We start from the raw sequence: 24,009 nt of genomic DNA, 5'->3' as shown, positions 1-24,009 counted from the left end.
AGAGAGAGAGAGAGAGAGAGAGAGCACCGACCCTATAGCAGCTCCTGTAAACTGAAGAAAAAGACTTATAAAGTCTAGGAAATCAGAAATGATGACATCATTGTTAGTTACATTAGACCCAAACCTGAGCATGGAGTAACGATATGTAAACCTTATAACAAAACAAGCATGAGTAAACTGGAAAGAATACAGAGGAAGTGCACTAAGACCATCCATGGATATAAAAATTTAAATTATTATGAAAGACTAAAATATCTAAACTTGTACGCTCTCACAGATATTTAAGAGGAGATCTTATTCTGGTATATAGGGCATTTAGAGTCAACTATCTCTGGGAGTATTTGGGGTTATCAGAAAGTATTAGAGGATTATAAGGCGATCTATGTTGAAGATTTTATAGGAATGAGAAGTGTACTAACTGTTTCTCTGAGAGAGCAGCTGATGCATGGAACAGACTACCAAACAATATTCAAACAAGCACTGGTTTAGATATTTTAAATAACATCCTGGACAATTATTATGGGAACAATTGTTTTAGTATATTGGCAGACTAGAAGGGCATTAATGCCTATGCTTGCAAATATGTCTGTCTGTCTGTATGTATATATTTCTCCTCAAGTATCTTTGGTGCTGCTTTTTTGTATTGATTAGTTTTGCTTTCTCTGCTGCATACATACTTACTGCACAATATCAAAACTCGTTTTCTTTTTTGTGTCCGTATTTCTTCTTCTGATGTCTTCCATTAGATCTGTTTCTTCTTGTTTTGGGGGCTCTTTGTTGTGGCATAACCTGTGCTAGCCTTCCTACAATAAGTCCTTCACTTCCCTGGTATTCCAGGACTTTAACTTCATTCTCCCTTTGTGATCTTATTTTTTGTATTGTGGAATGTTGCATATCTGGGTTCCTTTGCCTATATTTCTCTTCAAATATCTTTGGAGCTGCTGTTTGTATTGATCAGTATGATTTTCTCCTTTGCAAAAATATTACACCATATCATAGGGTCATAGTTGAGTACTAAGCTATCAACCTGGAAGACATTTTAAGCCTAGCCGTTTCATCCCAATGTAATACCATAGAAATGCTAGTCGGTACCCAAGATTGCATTTAGTGATGACTGCCCTTGTCCAAGAGGGTTGTGGGCTGTATCCCTGGTAAGAGTTTACAGTGCTCCATCCACTTGTCCAGGTTCCTCTTGAACAATATCATAGAGGGGATCTGTTTTACATGAATTGGTAGCCTGTTCCAAAGATGTGTCAGTTGCTGGGAGATAAGTCTGTTCCTCCAGGACGCCCTATTTAAGTTGCAGGCCATATTTAGTTCCCTGGAATGGGTATCTCTAGTCCTGTTTGATTTAGAGATATGTAGGAAGTGCATTAGGTTTTGATCTTGGATTTTTCTGTAGGTCAGGCATAAGTTTCCCCTAAGAAGTCAATACAATATGGCGTACAGTGACAGGCACATTATTCAGTCTATGTAAAGCACATGCTAGAGCCCCTTGATCTTCTTTGTTTGAAAACTCTGAAGTCTCTTAAATTGCTGTAGGTGCTTAGTACAGTATATGGCAAATGGGGCATTATACTCAATTATGGGCCAGATAAGTGCTGAGCATAGGGGGGGGGTTACAACTTATTTTGCTCTAGAGTCTATGCCTTTGCTAATCAAGTGTGCTTCACAGAAAGTTTTCCTTACTACAGTAGACATATGGTGGTCGAAGTTAAGGTCATAGTCAACTTGTGATCCCAGGTCCCTTACCATTTCATGGGTACTTAGAGTATTGTTGTTGATCTGATAGTGTGAGGGGACATTGTTTGTGCTGAAGGCAATGATGAGGCATTTATATGCATTCAGTTTGAGACTGTGACTAATATACCAGTTGTTGGTCTGTGTGAGAACCACCTGGATTATATTGACATCATTTGGCGATTCAATGATTGCATCTAGTTTGCAGTCATCTGCAAACTGGATCAGCCACAACCCTTTAGTTTTGACCTAAACTTTTGAGAAGTATATACCAAACAGTAGGAGGCCCAGCACTGACTCCTGTGGCGCCCCACTGGTTCATAGGTTCATAGGTTCATACAAGGCTATCTGCCCTAGGGCATTTATAAGCCTAGCCAGAGTGTGTTTGGCTTTCGCCACCCATTTTAAATTAATTTTGCTATGCCTTTTTTTGAGGTTAGTATACTGTGCCTCTGTCTAACAGTGACACAGAAGTGATATAGGTTCATAGGTAACAGATCTGTTGGTTGATGTGGAGTCACCCTCTTTGATAGAGTGTGTCCGGCTTGTGAGCCAGTTGGCAGCCCATCTTATACCAAGGGTGTCTATACTCAGTTTGCTAAGTTTATTGGTAGTGCCTGAATGTGGGATTGTGTTGAAAGGCTTTGCCAGGTCGAGGTATGCTGTGTGCAGACATTTGCCCTCATCAATGGCCTTGGTCACATTTTCAAAGAAATCCACCAGATTTGACAGGCAGGATCTGCCCTTCACAAAGCTGAACTGGGTAAGATCCATGGTTTGCAGGTCACCTATGTCTTTATTTATGAGGTCCATAATGATACATTCCATGGCCTTACAGATGAGGCTGGTTAGGCTTATAGGTTTGTAATTACCCATGTCTGTTGCTAGGCCACCTTTGTGGAGGGGAATAACTTTTGCTGTTTTCCATTCTGCAGGAACAAAGCCTGTGATTAGGTTATGATTGAAAAGGGTACTTAATGGTAATGCTAATTCATGTTTTAACCTGTTTAGAAAACAGCCTGGGATGTGGTCTGGTCCTATAGAGGCTTTGTTTTGGCAAAGACTTTAAGCACCTGATCTTCAGATATGTAGGGTGGGGGGGGGGGAGTTTGGAGGAAGGTTTGTTGTAAGTTAGGAGGGGATAATGGAGTGAGATTTTCACCAAACCTACCTGCTAGCAGGTTTGCTATCTCTGTGGGGTCAGTGTGTGTGATACCATTGGCCACTAGTTCTGCACATGCTTGGGTCCTACCCTTTAGGTTATGTACATAGCTGTAAAAGGCCTTATGGTGATCCTTGGCAGTACTTGCTAAGTTTCTCTCAAAGGACCCCTTTGCGGATTTAACAAGTTGTCTCATTTGCCTGTTGAGGCTGAGGAGGGTGCTTTTCCATTGTTGGGACCTTGGCTTTGTTTTCTTGGACAGCAACCTTTTGCATTTATTGTAAAGTTTCTTGATGCTGGATGTCCACCATGGCAGCTTGTTTTACTTGGGGCTCTGGCTTTGATTCTTTCTGGTACAGCCAAATGTATGCACTTATGCAAGTGATTGTACACGGTTTTAGTGTAAACTTTGCTGTAGTTACCACTTCCAGCTTGGGTGGGACTTGGGATGCATTTATACCTTCACCTAGGAGGGTATAGTTTGCCTTGGTGAAGTTTTGAAGTCTGATTTCACCCTTTGTGAGTTCTGGTGTTAGTGCCAGCTTGAAAGTGACTGATTTGTGGTCAGTTTTAACTAATGAGGGCCCTACAGTTGAAGCAGTGCATCTGTTTGACATGTTGTTGAGGACCAGATCCAGACAAAAAAGGCAAGGAACTTTTGTGCTAGTGAGTTAGGGCTAGCATAGGTTTACCAGTTGATGGTGGGTAATTGAAATCCAAAATAATCAGTGTGTTCTGTAAAATGTGTATTGTCCCCAGTTTGGTCAAGTAGGCTTCATGGGAGTTGTGACCCATGGAGGGGGGATATATAAATGGCTATGACTTGAATGGGGGACTTACCCACCTTAACCTGGACCTGGAGTAACTCCATTAGCACACTAATGGCAAAACATCTGATCCAAAGTACACAAAGGCTGTAGTGATACTGGCATGAATGTGCTTAGTTTCCAGTTGTGGAAATACTACTGAAAAAATGTCACTGAGTAAAAATAGCAGAGCAGAGTGAAGGACAAACCCAGACTTGACAAAAATGCTGCTATAAACCTGAGTCATTGACAAGAGAATTCAAAATAAAAAGTTTTCTGAATTAGAAGTTAGAATTAAAAAATTAGAACTTAATTAGAAAAATTGTCCATTTTCTAATATGTCAACCAGCAGTCACTTCAGTATTTTCTTTAAATAGTTCAGTCTGCCATTATGAAAAGACACTAAAGTTACACTCAGTTCTACTAGAAAACAAAACTGGATACTTTAAAGCATCCGATTACTATAAAGATGCTCACTTTTGACATCCATCAGCATACCTCTCAAGTTTTTAGTGCAGAAAATCTGGACAAAGCCCAACATAAGGTAAGCAGCACAACAAAAAGACACTAAATATTGCTCTTATAAACTTAGAAAGTTGCTAGAACATGATCTGTGTTGGCAATTACTGTCAGAGACATACTAGGGATAAACAGCACAAAAATACAGACACTTTAAACATTGATCTTATAAACTTAGAAATATTGCTAGAATAGGATTTGTCTTGGCAATTACTTTCCGAGACATACTAGGGAGACAAACAGCACAAAAATAGAGAAACTAAATTTTGGTCTTATAATATTTAGCCTATGCCTTGAAAAAAATAAAGTTGTAATCTCAGTTCAAAACAAATGTTCATCTCTAGAACCATACATGTTACTTGAAAACTGTTAATGGAAAACTATTCAACACAAAATAATCTTTGCAAAGGTTGCATTCATTTTATTCCTGGTCTTAAACTAGATTTTATAAGTCAAAATAAACACAGCTTGTGATCTCAGTAACCATTCAAGCAACACACACTGCCAGCAGCGTTTTCTTCATACCCCTATAAGCTTTCATATGAGGCTAATAGTTGTATCAGTGTCACTTGGTTTTAGAGATATTTACAGAAATATGGCCATTATTAGATTACATATAAATAGTACACAAATACTATTAAATATTTTTAGCAGCACTAAATAGAGGGCAAATATCACATCAGCTTTAAAACAAAATCTCCGAATACCCTGTATTCAGCATGGTTTTGGAATTCTTAAAACAAATATGACCAAGCAATATTTGATGTCCAGTGGCATCAGTAAGCTTTAACTACAGAGATACCTAGGCTGTAATGAATATATATACATAACACAATCAGTTAATATTTCAATATATTCACTTTTCTTTTTGCTCACTCTTGCTCTGGACCCTTAATGGAAACAGTGGCAAAAAACTTTTAGTTTAACCCCTCAAATTATGTAATGCATGTTATAAGCAGGTAATCTTCCTTAAAAAACAATTCATTTAAATATCTGCAAAACAATGCAGCTCAAAGGAAAGAGCTGTGATTGAATCCTTTCTGAATGCCCTGGCCGCAGCTACATTTATAAAAAACACTTACCTCTGCCAACTTGTCCCCAGCAGCTCAATACAATCCACAGACTCCGCACAGTACACGAAAATCAGCCATGGTTCTCCAGCAGGCAGGCAGCAAAACAAAACCTCAGCCTTCTACTGATGATCTTGATCCTCCTGGAACCACCAAAGTAATGGTCATGTCCCCGAAGTCCCTTTAGTTGCTGATTCCTCTTCTGGCGCTCCACTCCTGACTCCCAATGGCTTCACTCCCCAGCTGCACTTCTTCCTTTTTCCCGGTCTTCCGCTGTTGTTGTTGGAAGATCATTACTTCCTGGAAGCCTTTTTCAAGCCATTATTTTGGTGTGAAAAGGCTTCCCAGAATGTGATGGGCCTGCATTGGGGAGCTCTCATTGGCTCCCATCCTCCCGTGAAGCATTACCTGATTGTCTTGTATACCTCATTTGCGATTGGTTGTAAATGCAGTGTATGAGCCAATCAAAAACTGTGAAGCATAGCCAATGCTATGTAATGTGGAAGGGCAGCAGAGCTATGCATTGGTTTGTGTGCCGTGATGCCGATTGGCAGCAATTGCAGTACATAAACCAATCAGAATGTGTGCAGCGAAGCCACTGTTGTTCAGTGCAGAACAGCGGAACAGTGGCTTTGCTCATCATTAAATGTGGAGCGTTCTGCATAATCTGGAGTACTTGGATGCTCAGCCGGAGTGTACTCAGAAAACGTCTGTGTACTGGACTGTAGACAGACAAAAGGGGCTGTAAAAATGAAGGTAGACTGACAGAAATGGCATAGCACACACAGAAATTAGCAAAACGATCACCTGTGTGTTCCAAAAGTTACAGTAAATATGTTAAAATATTTTTTTAATAATCTTGGCATGTTTGGTTGGCAAAAATGCCTTATTAAAAAAAAAGTGGAAAAAACAAATATTAATATCATGAGACAGAAATGCATTACAGGACCCTGCATGCAGTATCTACAATGGTGCATTGGTGCTGTCGCTAACATGGAAGGGCTTGGAAGTGTGTAGTATCCAGGTTGTGAGCACATATCCCTATGCAAATGAGGTAGAGTTACTGAATAGCATAATGGGTTAATAGTGTCCACAGATCCCCTTCATGTAGGCAGAGAACCATGTTGGCATCCAAAGAGGAGTTTGCTGACATCAGGAGATGGTGTATCTACTACCTTCTGAGCTGACTGGAGCATAACTGCTCCTGCTTGCATCCATCAGAAATGCACACAAACCCATGGAAGAATGCCATAATAAGGCACACTCACAAACTAGGAACATCATCGAGAGTGTGTTTGGGTTGCTGAAGTCATGGTTCTGGTGCCTCGATATATCTGATAGAAGCCTGCAGTACTCTCCAGCCAAATGTGCACATATGTTCACAGTATATGCCATGCTATACAATATGATCCTGCGGAAGCAGCTGCAGCAGGATTGGCATAGGGAAGGGATACACAGCCTCCCCACAAGTGCCTACATCACCACAGCCACACTCACAAGAGGACTCCGAGGAGGGTCCCTTGATGATGTCCCTGTAGGCATGGGGAGGAGCCCCCTGATGATGTCCCTGTAGGCACACATAGGCATGCCCAGTACACCCTGGCATTGGCTATGAGACAATGCACAGCACATTCACTGACAATCTAGGGCCCCAGGGACTGACACCTCACTCCTACTCACATACATACTGTATATTAAAATAGCTGATGCCAGGCAACCCACACAACCTGTACCTATCCAGGTATTCTCTGTGTGCAGCTTGCATTACACAGAGTCAGCCCTGAACTAGAGCTCTGTTAACTGCTACATTCTTAAGTTAAGTCTCTAACCTACACACTAATTGTAAGGATTACTATAATAAGGTATAGTATGTATGGATCTGCTGCTGTTAATGCAAGGAAATATAGCAGCCTATTTGATCAGAGTTAACATCCACATGGGACAACCGATACCCAGTCCAATAGTATGTGTTCCTTAATTTTCACTAGGCCACATGGTTGGAATATTTATGACATCAGAAAAGGGAGATGTTAAACAGTGGGCACACATGATACTTAGACTACTGTCTACCCAAGCTGATCATGTGCTGTTGTTCCCCCACACCCAACACAGCAGTGTACCCATATAACTGCTTTAACAGGAAATCAGCTATGGTATTGCAGTGGACCAGTCAATCTCAGGGGTGAAACATAGATAGGGCTCACACATTGTATGTCTCTCTTGCTGCAGGATAACAATGTACATATGTATGATGTTGCTTGTGTGATGGATGACTCTTCTCTTTCTAGTGACCTGAATAGCTCACTGGACTAAGGAAGCTAGCATGGGTGATGGCATTGATGGTTCTAATCTGGAATTATTCACATCTTTTGGATGTGAAGTAGTAGTATGTTGGTGTTTTCACAGAATATCATACCTCCCAACCTCTCAGTGCCAGAAATCTGGACAAAGCCAGAAAGGTTGGGGGACAAATGCCCAAACATAGGGACAGAGTTTAAATATTGGTCACATAAATCTAGAAATTTGCTGGAATTAAGGGTGTTGCAGTAGTACATATTTTCTGAAAGATATAAAGTCTGACACTCAGTTGTTTGTCTATAGTTAGTAGAATGTATTGATGTCAACATTCAATAAAGCACCAGAACACCACAAATGTGTGAGTAACAGACCAAGCATATGAGGCAAAACTGTGGACATTCTGTGAAAATCAGGATAGTTGACAGATATGCACTACCAAACTCAGTCACATATTTAGTACAGCAGACAGCTGGAAAATGCTGTGGACATTTTGAGTGGAGTGCAGTACTGCAGATAAAGGGGTAGATGTTAATGTCTGTAACATACAAAATCTTGGACTGGAATGCAGGTAGGTGTGGCCTGGAGTCACATTATAAGTACTGACAATCCCACTGGGCATGCCCATACACTTAGTAAAAATGAGAGCAATTCTGTTGGCCTTTCATTCAAAATGACCTGCTATGTATAAATGTCTATACATACAGACATATACTTATATGTATCCTTCTGTCAGTATCTCTCTGTCACATGCATAGAATATCTATCACAATGCAGTGTCAAATATATATATATATATATATATATATATATATATATATATGTGTGTGTGTGTGTGTGTGTGTGTGTGTGTGTGTGTGTGTGTGTGTGTGTGTGTATTAAAATGATACATAGACTCCCCCATATATCTATAGAACACATGCATATCATACACACACACAGCTACATTTACATATACATAGCTGTTATATACAGAAATATGTGTGTGGATGTCTGCATTGTCTGACATACCCTAATAATGGTAGATAAACTGCCATAATGTTGCTCAAGGGATCCAAACTAAGGGCACAACAGTACATAATCCACTTACCTACAGACCCCTATGCCTGCTGGATATCACCACATAGATAGACACAGGTAAGCAGGTAGTGTAATATATAATTGTGTCAACGCATGTATGGACAGGCACATTGTCCATGCCCACAGTGTCACCTATCTAACTGCAAGCAGCCACATATGGACATACTGGTAACTCTATACACATAACTAAGATAACATCAGTTATCTCACTGCTAGGATCAGTGGCAGCTGGTGACTTCAAATCAAAGGGGGGCTGCAGGAGACAGCTGAATGGGTGGGGCCAATGGGAATGGGTGTGGCCAACTAGAAAGGGGACGGGCTATGCTCAAAACCACAAAAACTGTAACTTTAATTAAATACACTGCCCTGGGTGCCAAACCATCATGATGAGAGTCCAATCAAGAAAAAAGGAAAGTGTAGAAGAAAAAAAATATTTCAATCCATTGGCTGCATGGCAGATTACTTAATATCTAGATGGAAACAAAAAGGTTGTAAGGCATGAAAAAATAAATTACTTTTTAAATACATTACTGGAATGCTAGTCAAAATCAAGTATAAGAAAAACAAGCAGCACTCAACTCAAACCACTTCTCCTTGCACTCCAGTTCTAATTATAATTTATATTCAGATTTATTAAAGTACCAAGTAGCATGCTGAAAGTAGCAATCTCTGTGATACCCCCACTTGTAAAAATGTTTCTTATCCAAAAAAGACCTGTTGCCTGACAACAACTATCTACTTGCTTACTGGGGAAAACATGATCAAAGTAAAAAATGAAAAGCAAACAGGAAACAAGCTCAACATACATTACTTAAAGGATTACTGCACAGGATATGGACCACACATGATATACTGGCATTCTGTTTAGTTTACAGGTAAAGCCTGTAATGAGATCTTAAAATAATGTAATCCTGTCCTTTATTTCAAATACTGTCATATGCATTTCAATGCTCAAGGCTTATATGTTATCTAGTTGTGTAAGTATTCTCTGCATGGCAACAACAGAAAGGCTTTCAACATTGGCAATTCGTTAACAGTATGCTTATTAAAACTTACTTGCATCTTACAATCTCAGGCAAGCTTACCAGATGGTCGTTAAAGTATTGCTACTTAAACACAGAGCAACAGGCACTTTCTGAATAATAATAAGCATAAATCAACAGTATAAAAATATGACAGAAACCAGAACATTCTGCAAAATCAAGGACAGATGAATAAAAGCCGTTGTAGTACTTGTGTCTACCTTGGATGGGGGGATAGTCTGCACATTTACACTGCATAACTGCTCCTTGCCTTGTTTGGACACATCCAGAGTCACTACTTGGCTGAGTGGGGTGCAACAAGTATGTCACAATTTGAAATGTCTCTGGCTGACTGCGATGGCCCTGACACATTTGTCATACCTCTCAACCTCAGAGCAAGAAGTCTGGACAAAGCCATACATAGAAGTGGGACAAAGGCCCAAAAATAAAGACAATTTTTAAATATTGCTCTTATAAACTTAGAAAGATAATAGAATAGTAGGTCTTGCATTAGTATAAATTTTCTGAAGGGTATAAAACCTGAAACTGAAATGTCTGTCATTATTTTCTAACTTCAGTCTTTAATGATTTGCCACTAATTTGCCAAACAAACACAATTTTATGAAAAATGGACCTAAAATGTGATTCAAAAATATAAAATAGCTACACAATACAGCTGGGAACCTGTCAAAGAAGGGACACCTTTTAATATTAGTACTGCTAACTTGAGCAGCTGACAAAATAAAAGAATCTACATGCATTTCTGAAATAAAAGCAATCTATAACTGATTATTACAGTTATTTATTAATTGTAAACCCTCCATGTTTTCTTCCAAAATTGCCATTTTGCAGAGGGATTATTAGGGGAAGAGCAACATTTTGAACCAAAATCAGGGACAGTTGAGAGGTTTGGATATGCCTAATTCTATAAAGCAATTTATTTGCATGTATCTCTCAACCTGTTAATGCAGGAAATCTGGACAAGGCCATACATAGGGGGGAACATATAAACAGCACTAAAAATTGCTCTTGTATAAACTGAGACAGTTGATAGAATAACAGGTCTTGCTTTAGCATGCGTTCTTCTGAAGGTTATGAAGTCTGAAACTCAGTGTCTGTCATTATTTAGTGACTTCATTCCTAAATGATTTGACAGAAAACCACAAATTTTATGAGGAACAAACCAAAAATAAGAAGCAAAAATCTCTTCATTCTGCAAAAATATGGACAGTTGAGAGGTATAGTTCAGCCTGGGCTGTCTGAGTTTGCTGCCCCCCCTCACAAAATCATGGTCGAATGGAGCTTCCCCCCATACAGCCATTCCAATGAACCATTACTTGGCTATTTCACCCCATTTACCATAAACACTAACCGGGAAAAGCCGAAAAACAAAAACCATAAACACTAATGTGCATACTGCTTTACTTCTGCGATGATTTGGACTTCATTTGAAAGTTTTATTTTGCATTTTATAGCGCAAACACTAATAGATATCATATCTGCTAAACAAAGCAATGCAGTCTCACAATGAAAACAGACTTAGCGTTAAAACTTCTCTGGCCTTGAAAACTCACATTCACTGAAACAGCATTGAAACCCACATTCAAAGAAAATACATTTTACCAGTAGCAGATTAACTTTGGGTTTGGGCTGTTTTCAAATCACAGGCCCCTTGCGCACGAAGCATACACATGCTCTTTCATACACCTTCCTGATTGTATTAAATTATATTCCTTGTACAATACAGTACAATTTTTAGAGGGTGTTTTAAATTTATTGTTTTGAAATTTTTTCAGTAAACAATGAAACAAAATGCATTCACCAGTAATGACAAAACTGTCCAATTCAGAATATTTCCATCATAAAAGTCTACTCAAACTTCTACAGTCCACCAGTATCAGTACATAGTTCAGCCTGGGCTGTCTGAGTTTGCTGCCCCCCCCCCACAAAATCATGGTCGAATGGAGCTTCCCCCCCATACAGCCATTCCAATGAACCATTATCATGGACCTCATAAATAAAGATATTGGGGACCTACAGACACTGGATCCTACCCAGTTTGGCTTTGTTAAGGGTAGATTCTGCCTCTTAAACCTGGTCAATTTCTTTGAAACAGTCACCAAGGCCATTGACGAGGGGAAGGTGGTCCACACAGCCTACCTGGACCTCGCAAAAGCCTTCGATACAATACCCCACTCGGGCATTATAGATAAGCTCACCAGCTTAAATATAAACCCCTATGTCACTAGATGGGTTGCAAACTGGCTCAAGGACAGAACCCACATGGTTAGAATTGCTGGAGCCATGTCAGACTCCAAACCAGTTACAAGTGGCGTCCCACAAGGCTCAGTCCTGGGACCTCTCTTGTTTGGTATATATTTCTCGGCGGTACAGGCCAACACGGAAGGACTGTGGCTGACCAAGTTCGCAGATGACTGCAAACTGGGCACCATAATCAACTCTCCAGCCGACACAAGCATCCTCCAAAAGGGCTTCATAGAAACAGACAACTGGTGCCAGAGCCATGGCCTCAAGCTAAACGCCAAAAGGTGTATAGTCATCCCATTGGCAAAAACAAAGTGCCCACAAATTACCACATAGGTGGTAATCCATTAAGTACAGAAGAAGTCATTAGGGACCTGGGGACCCAAGTTGATAGCAATCTCTCATTTGACAACCACGTGGCCAAAGTGGTTAGAAAAACATTTTATATAGCCCACCTAATCATGAAGGGATTCACATCTAGATCAGGGGAGGTCATCGTGCCTCTTTACTCATCCCTCATCAGGCCTATAATTGAGTACAATGCCCCTTTTGGGATGTACCTTACCAGACACCTGCAGCAACTGGAAAGACCCAAAAGTACCTCACCAAGAGGATCAAAGGGCTCAAACAGATGCCATATGCTGCCCAGTTAAAGAAACTCCAGCTCTACTCAGTGGCATACTGCCTGCTCAGAGGCGATCTGTGCCTGACATATAAAGCCATGTCCAACCCGGAATTAATGGACATGCTGTACCTCAGAAAATCCAAATCCCATCGAGCTATGCGCTCGAGAGACTTGAACCTCAGCACTGAAATAAATAGGACATGCTGGAGGGACAGATTCATAACCCAGAGGCTCCCTTCACTCTGGAATAAAATCCCAGTCCAGGTTAGGCAGAGTCTCACATTGACTCTCTTCAAGAGGAATCTTGATGAGTGGATGGGAGATCGTAGGTTTACCCCGGCTATCACTTCTGTGTCACTGTTAGACAGAGGCACAGTATACTAACCTCAAAAAAAGGCATAGCAAAATTAATTTAAAATGGGTGGCGAAAGCCAAACACACTCTGGCTAGGCTTATAAATGCCCTAGGGTAGATAGCCTAGTATGAACCTATGAACCTATGAACCTATATGCACAATCTCTGAAGAAGTAAATGTCATCTAAATAATTCCATATTAAAGAGATCTGTAACTAATGAAGAGGTTGCTGCTAGCAAACAACCTTGTATTTCATTGTTTCATCTACAATTAAAGTGCCTGTTACCCTTGAGGAATAAATTGCCTATCTTACACTAAAAATATGATAAGCTAGCAATATTACAATAGGGAATGGATGGCAACCTGATAACAGATTCATAGTTACTAGGTATCTTCGCCAAAAAGGAGTGCAGCATCCACCCCCTTTGCAACACGGTACAGTATCAGCAATGCATCTATCTACTGTAGGAGTAGAACCCACAGCCTTCTGCATCCAACACAAGTATACTACCTGTTGTGCTATTAACAAGGCAAGCAGACTCACCATAAGCAGCACTAAACTTCTGCTCCCCTGCAGCTCTCAGCTCCTTGTAAAATCTACTCACTCAGCTGTATCTCTGAACTTTGCAGCACAAAGAAATCTGGAAAAAGCCAAAGTGTATTGTGGGGGGGACAAAAGCCCAAAAAACAGGGGCACATTTTAAATATTGCTTGTATAATGTTGGAAAGTTGCTAGAATAAAATGCTGTGTTACCACCATATATTTCACTGCCAAGCCTTAAACCCAGTACCCTGTGCAAAACAGTCAGAGCAACATACCACTAAGCCAAATCAGCTATTTTGTGAAAAAGGAAGACAGAAACATAAATGGCTACCATTTAGTGAATTCAGTTCTCACCATAGCACAGCTGTCAACCTCATAGCACAAAACACCTGAACAAAGTCAATAATGGGTGAATACAGCCCCCAAACCTTCAGTGAATTCAGTTCTCACCATAGCTCTCAATCTCTTAGCAAAAAACACCTGGACAAAGCCAGTAATGGGGGAATATAACCCCCAAACATATTCAGTGAATTCAGTTCTTACCATAGCTCTCAACGTTAGCACAAAAAACCTGGATGAAGCCAATAATGGGGGAATACAGTCCCAAAAATAGGGACAAATTTCAAATATCCATCTTATACACTTAGAAAATTGCTAGAATAAAAGCTTTTGTGTTACCATGCACTTTCTGAAGAATATGAAGTCTGATATTCAATGCATGTCATTTTTAACATTTATTAACCAGGAAAGTCTGACTTGGAACAAAAGTTAATTTTTAACAGAGGCCCAGGGAGAAACACTCCAAACAGACACATGTCTTTGTAAGATGGGAGGACACTAGAGGAAACAAATACAGGGAGGGCATACAGACTCCACAGAGAAGGTAAGGCACCACAGCCAAGAATCAAACCAGAGGACCTGTAGCTGTCAGGCAACAATGCTACCACTGCACCAATGCACTACTGGCTTTGCAAGAAAACAAAAATACAGAAACCACAGATTTTATGAGGAATAGAACAAGTATGAGGGAAAAATCTGCAATGTTTTTACAAATGGTGGTGGGTAGGGAATTCAAGCTCCTGCCACCTGGGTTCAAGGTACAGGGTTCAAGCCTTATTCTCTACCCACCACTGTTTAGGAACTGGGGCATTTTACACACAGACACACACACACACAGATACACACACACACACACACACACACACACACACACACACACACACGCACACATACACACACACCCTACCTGTCCTCCATAAAATGGCCGATCTACAAATCCTCCTGTTTGTAGCTAAAGTCCTCCACAAAATGGCCACCAATCCTCTCCAGCTACGTCCTCTGGCATCTTGGTCTCAAAATGGCCGCCAATCCTCTCCAGCTAAGTCCTCTGGCATCCTGGTTTCAAAATGGCCACCGTTCCATGAATCCTCTCCAGCTATGTCCTCTGGCATCCTGGCCCATGCATGGGTCTCCTGGGAGAGCACCCTGTCCCATGAGAAGTAGGCTGGAGCCTCCATCTTGCGGGTGATGCAGTCCTGTGATCTTCCAGTCTGTGTGGTCGTCACCGCACAGACTTCTGGGCTGGAAGGGTGGAGTTTCCTGCCTTCCCAATCCAGACTGCTTAACAGAGCAGTCTGGAGCTCTGGAATGAGCACGCATGCATGCATGGAGTTCTGGTCTGCATAACACAGCAGTCAGGAACCGTGCATGCATGCGTGGAGTCCGTGAATTTTTTTTTTAATTTTATTTTTCAATTTTGTTTTATTCTACAGGTGGGAGGGCTGCAGTCCTGCAGTCCTATAGCACCAGCCACCCCTGACTAGGATACTAGATGCAGATAGTACAAACCAATATCACTCTGCAGGCCACAGATGCTGTTCAACACAAGTCTAGTTTGTGCAATGCACAAGTACTGTGCCTACTATGACATATGTGACAGACTTAACCTGTGGCACATGCGATAAGCACTGTGATCTATAGTACATAAGCCTTGAAAGGTAGGGATTCTAATCTCAGTGCAGCTCACTTTGTGTGTGTGTGTGTGTGTGTGTGTGTGTGTGTGTGTGTGTGTGTGTGTGTGTATGCGTGTGCGTGTGTGCGTGTATGTGTGTGTGTGTGTGTGTGTGTGTGTGTGTGTGTGTGTGTGTGTGCGTGTGTGTGTGTGTGTGTGTGTGTGTGTGTGTGTGTGTGTGTGTGTGTGTGTGTGTGTGTGTGTGTGTGTGTGTGTGTGTGTGTGTGTGTGTGTGAGGGTGTGTGTGTGTGTATCCCTGCAAAACAATGGACATGCTCTTATGGGCTATCCAGTAGCAATTGTTATGGACTCTTTGGGCCCATGACTTGCTGCTAGCATCCACACTGCCCTCTTCTACAAGGCCTGATGATGTCAAGATTACCAGCTGTCATATAAGATGTAAGCCATGGTGCATGCAGTAAATACTGTGATCTGTAGTGTGTAATACTAGACAGGTAGGAGTTCTAATCTCACTCAAGGATACTTGGTACACATGTGCGTGTATCTGTGTTTATACTGCTACAAAACAACTGTCATGCTCTCATGGGCTATCCACCTGTAATGGTTATGCACTTTTTGGCCCAGTGAGTTGCTGGTGTCTTCCACACTGCCCTTTTCTACAAGGCCTGATGATGTCAGCCACCTTAGACTACCAGCTGACAGTGTAGCATCAGAGATAAGCCATGGAGCATGCGATAAGTACTGTGATCTATAGTGTGTAATACTAGACAGGTAGGGGTTCTAATCTCACTCCAGGCTAATTGTTCTGTGTGTGTGTGTGTGTGTGTGTGTGTATGTGTGTGTGTGCTCATACCCCTGCAAAATGACTATGATGCTCTCATGCCTATCTACCTGTGTTTCTCTCTGCTAGACAAATTGTCTCCCTCAAGCATGTAGCAATAATGTCACATAATAGCTTAATGTCCTTACAGTGAGTCATCCATCTACTATGCTCCTTACAGATAGGCAGCATATGCACTCCAGCAAGGTCATACTTTGCCCTGTAGCAGACCTTATCACAAATTTTGAATCCATGAGTACACTGACCACCACCATTGTCCTTGGTAGACTGTCATACAGATGTAAACCTATGGATCTATGCACGCATACTGCTGAACTTTGCTGAAGTCATATTTCTGCTGTGCTGCCATGCAATGCTGTGCTGTTTCACTGCCTCTGTGTGTCCATAGGTTATCCCCAGACTCCTGGAACAGAAACATACACAGGTGCATGACATACCTGTCATTGTGTAACAATACCACCAGTTCATCATACAACATAAAATCCACAAAAGTATGTTGCATACTCATGACACTTGCCAGCATACAGTGTATGTTGGTGACTAGTACAAGTGGCATGACAAAACAATAGTGCATTACACATGTACATGTCAAGTAATATAGTCACCCTGTGCATCAGACACATAGCTTCATTCTCCTGCATCAATTGGAAGGATGACTGGGATGTGGCACAGGTATCACCACTTGCACAAGGTAATGTGTGAGGATGCTGGAGGACTGAGCTGGCCTAAATGGTTGACAGCATGTGTGCGAGTCAGGAAGGGGAGCGGGTTAGATGTACTATGAACAGGTGCTGTGTGTTTCTGTAGGTGACATGCATTTGACAGTGGTGTGTGTGTGCATGTACACAGTCAAGCTGAGTGTTAGCCCTACACATGTGGATATTGGACAGCTTTGGACCATACACAGTAGAGTTGACAGTTCACTGTCTCTGGCCCTGAAAATGGGAACTGGCTCTGCCAGGAGTTGCACTGGCACCACCATGCCTAAGGGCAGATGTGGTGCTAGTACCTGGTGATGACTGCTGTCTGCTGGGACCATGTCCCCTACAGGACTACCCAGAACCACGTATCCATGTCCTGCCATTTTGTGGTGTGGGCATCACACTCCCCTCTGTAGCACTGGATGTACTGCCACTACGGGGGCATAACTGTGCACAGTGGTATGGACTATCAGCAGATGGTGTTGCTGACCTACATCCACAGGTATGTTGCCTAACTCCCACCACACATTACAGAACAAATAATGCGTGGTCCAAGACAGACACTGTCTTAGCTCACCATCTATCCACTGCATCAGTGAGCTGATCCATTGTGTCCCCAATTTGGTGGAGGCAGTCACAGATGTCAAACTGTGCTGCATCCATAACCCTAAGCATATGTCTAGTGTTCCATTCAGAATGTGTCTGTGCCTCCACGATGAACCATAAAATGCACCAAGTGACCCATGATGTGACACCTGCAACAGGTGGTGGACAGACAGCAGTCCTCTTATGAGCACGCCTGTCAATCTGCATGTGTGGGACCTTGCCAGCTCTCTTGCTATAGCCAGTGTCTGCACTGACTAAAGCCATAGTTGCCACACTGGCCTGTTCAATATCTCCACCCTTTGACTGTCCAATATTTGAGGCCTGTGGTGACTGGGTATGTTTGGGCATAGTGACTGTGTGCAGTGACAATGGGGGCAGAAGAGGGATGTCAACCTCTGGGACAGATTCAGCACCCAACAACCCCACTTATGCATCACTGTGGCCACCATCATCATCAGAGTCTGAAGAGACACTGACATCAGGTTGTGTTGATCAGACACCCCAAACCCTGGTCACCTGTGGAAACCAAGACAAAAGCAGTACATTACTACCTGCACTATTGTGTATGGACATTCCACAGAGTCATAATAATGAGGATCCACAACTACATTACCAGTCTCACATCATCTCATCTCCACTTTTATCCACAACAGACTTTCTCACAACAAAATACACATTTGACTCAAGACCTTTATAACAAGCACGTCAGGTACATCATGTGACACTTGACCAGTAGAATGTACCTTTTAGATATGCAATATGACACTGTATTTGATAAAACAACACATAAAACCCAGTACATATATCTTAATAAATATATATACAAATACACGTTTCAATGCCTAAGATATGTACTATCGACCTTTCAGTTTTTTTCAAGGCATGTCAAATTAATTTCCTCACGTACACCAGGAGGCTTATTCACTCTGAACTATAACTGCAAAAGGGTTTCTGCTCAGTCAACTACAATCCTGTGATTACCCACTCTAGGAAACGTAGAGTGCGTAGGGAATTATCCTGGCCCTTAACCTTAATAGTATATATATATATATATATATATATATATATATATATATATATATATATATATATATATTCCATAACAAAACAGTGTCAAGCTTATCAGGAGCAGAACCATGGACTTGTAAAAATGTGACATAATTTCAATAATTTCAGTACCGCCGCATGTTGCAGCACAACAAGGTAATACCTGCATACAACTCACATGTACAGTAGCTACTGTGTTACTTTATGTAATGCTGATATTCTGAGTATGAGTATACAACTGAGCTTAAACTGCACCCCCACAGCACATAGATCTGACACCCATGTAAAGGTATGTACAACCTGACAGGATGACTGCTGCAATATTATAATGATGGTCACAGTAAACTTACCTGCAAACTACTCTGCTGTGAACACTGTGGCACCCACGTCCATGATGTGTGGTGTGATGCATGCCTGGGTGCTGTTGTGTGCCTAGGTTTGCCAGGAATTCCTCAGTGGTCATGAGTGGCTGTTTCATTGCAGGCCCTCCACCAGTGATGGCATGATCCCTGGTACATCAGCTATCCTTAATCATACAGCATTCACCATGTCTGCAGCATGGTATCGAACCTGCTCATATGTCCTGTCCTGGTGGCCAGTCTCATTCACATCCCAGACAAGGTCTCCCCACAATGCAGCCCACTGTTCCCTGTTATGCCTACCCCCAGATATGTGGATGTGATGATGCTGCCATAGTCTTTGAAGTATTAGCTCATTCTCTGCATCTGAGATGGGGGCATGCCGTCTACAATACATTAGTCCTGAAACACACCAGAAAGGAAACAAATAACAGGATCAAATACATGGATGTCCACTATGTACAGATACAGCAAGAACAAAATGGCCGCACTATCCACTGCTTGATCACACATGTCATACCCCACAGTGTGACAACATACTACGTGTGTGGATACAACAGAGATAGTATCATTAAAGAGGTAGTTCCCTGTGTTCCATGAGAGATTCTGCTGTATGATCATACACCCAACACTCTGGTCCACTGTGGTGTGTCCCCTAAGGCCAGCCACCCAATAATATGTCATAAAATCAGTACCAAACAAATAGTGGTGTGCTATTAGGACCATTATATAGGGACAGTCCAACACATGTGTGCCACAATGACAAAGACAATGTAACCCTGATATATTGTACGTCCCCTATATGTGTAGAACAGAAGGGTATCAATAACATGTCATTACCACAGGTCTAAGACAGGCTTACTGCTGTAACCCTTATTCCCCATACCTCTATCCTCTCACCTGCATTCTGTTATACACACAAAAAAGTGTCTATATTTGAACATCGAAGTTTCATAACTTCGAATGTTCTAATATCGAACCCTATTCAGCGAAAGCTGAAAACATCGAACATACAGAACAGTGAATTTTTTCCTAGGAAAAAAATTCACTGTTCCAAAACACATACACACAACACAAGCACACCAAACAAACAACAATCCACACACATACACCTAAAAATCTTACACCTAACACTACACTAAACTATACACACACCACTAACTATCCACTTTCCTTAACCCAAACCCTAACCCTAAAGACTGTCACTATCGCACACTCACCTCACCTGCGTGCTAACCCTAACTCACCTACCCCACCCTAACCCTCACGTCCACACAATCGCACACATACCTAAACCGCACCCTAACTCTAACTCACCTAACCCGCCCCAACCCTCATATTCACACAATCACACACATACCTAACCTGCACCCTAACCCTAACAACTCTAACCCACACTTAATCACACACTTACCTGAACCCAACCCGTAACTTTCCACCACAGTGCTGAAAATACCAAAGCAACAGAAGCAGACAACCGAATTCTTTCCCTAGGAAAAAATTTGGTTTTCTGTTGCTTCGATGTTTTCAGCTTTCGCTGAACAGAGTTCGATATTAGAACAGTCAAAGTTCTGAAACTTCGATGTTCTAATATCGACATAAAAAAAACAGTTACTGTACATACCTGGTGGAGTGCAGTACTGCTCTGTTGAAATGTACTACTAGTAAATTTCTGCAAAAGTGTGCTCTGTGTGAGTAAAGTTTCATACAGAATGTTTGCCCAAAACCAGCTGCTTGCATTTTAGCATGCTTCTTATTAGCAGCTAATTGCCTCTAAATCAGTCTGTAATGCTGATATGATAACTGCAGCAAAAACAGCTGAGTTGCACTATCATTAGCCAATGACATGCAACCACTGTGCAATATATAAGGCCTTCAAGTAGACTAGGGCTCCTTTCTTAGCTGTTGAGATGGACATTACTGGGGTGAGGAGACTACATCATTGCAGTGAGTAGGTCTGTAGCCGAAACCTTTACATAGAGCTGTGTGTACCACAAGCTGCAGCAGCTGCTGCAGGTAATAGACATAGGCAGAGAGTGTGAACACTTTGGAGGACAGCAAACTGTGGGTATATCTGTAGCAGCTGTGTCAGCTATGTTGCAGAGTCAGAGCCACAGTAAGGGTACCCTTTACACTTCAATTATCGCATTTGTTTAAGGTACGTATGTTAGGCAGCTGTGTCAATAACAGTGTACTAGGTGACATATAGTAGTGCTATACAGATATGTGAAGAATGTCCTTACCTGCAGCCTGTGACTTCCAGCACTGAAAAGCAGTTATTTAATTTACAATATTTTGTGTGAATAATGAGTGTATGAGTCATTCATTAGTTGCTGTCTTCACAATAATGTAATTGTAAAACAACACAAAACTGAATTTGAACCCAGGAATGTGTGTGTGGCAAAATTTACTGTATGCAAGACAATTAACATACTGAGCTACTGTGTCTCTGCTACAGTAGGTGTATTTGCAAGATATATGTGCACACATACAGGCTGTGGCAAACATTTTCTACATTCATCAGTAAGTGCATGGCTTTATATGGATGTATTTCTGCACCAGAGTCCCAGCTGAATATGTATTTTGCTATGAATGCCTTAGCATGCTGACTTTCTACATTCTGCTGATAAAAGGGCACATTTACCTGCTAACACAGGCCTCATTACATCCATTATCATGTCTTTAGCTCTCTAGTGGTGTACTATTGCACGAGAGTCCAAGTTACACACCCATTTTTTCCATTACTTTTTATTCCAGTTTGCACAGTGCAGAGCAGTGCGCAGCTCTGCTGAAACACACCTAATGACTGTAATTGGCAATTACTAGGTTTTGTTTAAGCCAGCTGTTTTGGGTAAGAGTTGCATGGCATGGTGGGTTAATGTAGTGTGCTGCATGTGTGATGGGCTTGGGTTCAAAGGATGGCACAGGTGTTTATTTTGTACATGTCTTACAATGTTAGAAACACATATAGTCATTATAGCTCTATTCAGCTGAGTTTAGCGAAGCTGCGCAACATGTCACATTGTGCAGCTCCATGCTAAAAATAATATAAAGAAAAGAAAAAAGGGGAGATAGGAAAGTGGTGAAATGGGGACAAGGAGAGGGGAAAAACATAGTGAAAGCAGGGAGGGATGTGCAGGATGGGTATAGGAAAAAAACATAGATATCCATTTCTTTTACAGCAACAACTGTGCACTTTGACAGAATTTGTAGAAGAATTTGGATTCTCAAACCTCAGAGAATGAGGTGAGGACAACTGTGTTGTCAAGCCAATTGTTCTGAATTACGTGTGTCCAGGAGACATGTGTCAACATTAAGAGCTATGTATGGGATGATATTTTTTTTTGGACAGTTGCCCGTTTTTTTTTAAGGTGAGATTGAAATGTTGGGGAAGAGACATTGATACTTGTTAGGGAGGTAAGTTGGGTAAGTGAGGATGCATTTGAAAACAGACAAGACAGCAGGTGGGGTGGAATGTGACACATGAGGTGGGTGAAAACCTTGGATAGGGAGGGTGTTGTGGAATCTGAGTCCCATGTGCCTCCAGACAACAGCAGCATGGCTCACTTCCCTACCCATGGGACTGTCAGCATTGCTCCATCACTGCCCTTTGGGTGGCTGTGCTAGAAGCTGGGCACCAGGATGACGCTGTCCCAACAGGTTGGTCAGCATGCTCTTACTCTGTTGCAGGCAACAGTCATATCCATGGTGGAATATCCTGCACACCAAGGCTGGCAGCTCTGCCTGGCTGACAGCTCACCCTCCAGCACCATTCCTAGAGGGGGGCCTGTCCCCCTCCCATGGGGCGATACTACCTGATGCTGCAGGTAACGCAGGGGAAGCAGATGGGACACCATCGGTCTGGGTCCCAGACATGCTGGGACCTGGTGCAGTGGCTGGTTGAAGCAAGGTTGGGGAATCAGCCAGAACTGGCCTAGCTTGATGCGCTATGGTAAATGAGGTAAAGCAATAACTTACTGTTGGTAATAACCAAACTATTGTTAGTATTAACAAAATCAAACATCATATTTATTCATCTACATACAAATTAATGATTGTTATGTGTAACACAATATTAAGTAACATAACAGTCAGCATGGTAACAGCATGCCAATATGAAGTAAACTATAGGGTCAACAAAACAGTTTGCCAAATATGTTAATATTCATCATAATAAAGCATAACAATAATCAACCACATTTTCCAATATATAGTTAGTTTAACAAATATGTTATTATTAAATCATAATTAAACATAACAATCAACCACATTTTTCTAGTTAAACAAAATACGTTAATATTAAATCATAATAATAAATAACAGTAATACATAAATGAAGATAAGGGGTGGGAAGAAAGAGAAAAACATTCCATTACTGACATTGCAGATTATAACCCTGAAAACAGTTATAAGAAATACTCTATGGGTGTGTATTGTCAGGTTTGAGTACAATGACTACAATTCTCCTATAAATGAAGTAGTGCATACATACCTCGGAAGCTGTTAGCATGGGTCAGTATGGGACAAAGCAATAACAAATGTAGGGACACCACTACACAGAACAGTTTCACTTAATGTGGACTTCTATAACTACCCAGGTGTTTTGTAAATGGATTTGGTAATACATTACATTCCAGGTATTAATTTATCTGCTAATCATGTGACAGATGGATTAGGCAGTTTTAATTACATTATAAGAAATCGCGACACTTGAGAGGCATGTATTTGTACAGTACGTAAACTAGACACCCTTTATGTCTTAGCTGGCAGGCATGGGAGTAGAACACAATAGCTGTGACTGCAGGAGGCATCTCCAAATAATGTAATAATTGACTGCAGCAACTTAGTACAGACATGCAAGGCATACAGCCATACTGGGATTACACAGCTTTATTTATGACTCAGCCATGCTGATAAAAACATTCTTGGTACTGATGTTAACATTCTTTGAAATCTAAACACAGTATCTGTTCATAATATGGGCTACCTCACCCATATAT

This window comes from Protopterus annectens, chromosome 2.part1 (assembly GCF_019279795.1).
Source record: "Protopterus annectens isolate FY-2018-M chromosome 2.part1, PAN1.0, whole genome shotgun sequence".
Taxonomy (NCBI): Eukaryota; Metazoa; Chordata; order Ceratodontiformes; family Protopteridae; genus Protopterus; species Protopterus annectens.
The sequence above is the reverse complement of the archived record's forward strand: the minus strand, read 5'-3'. Positions refer to the sequence as shown.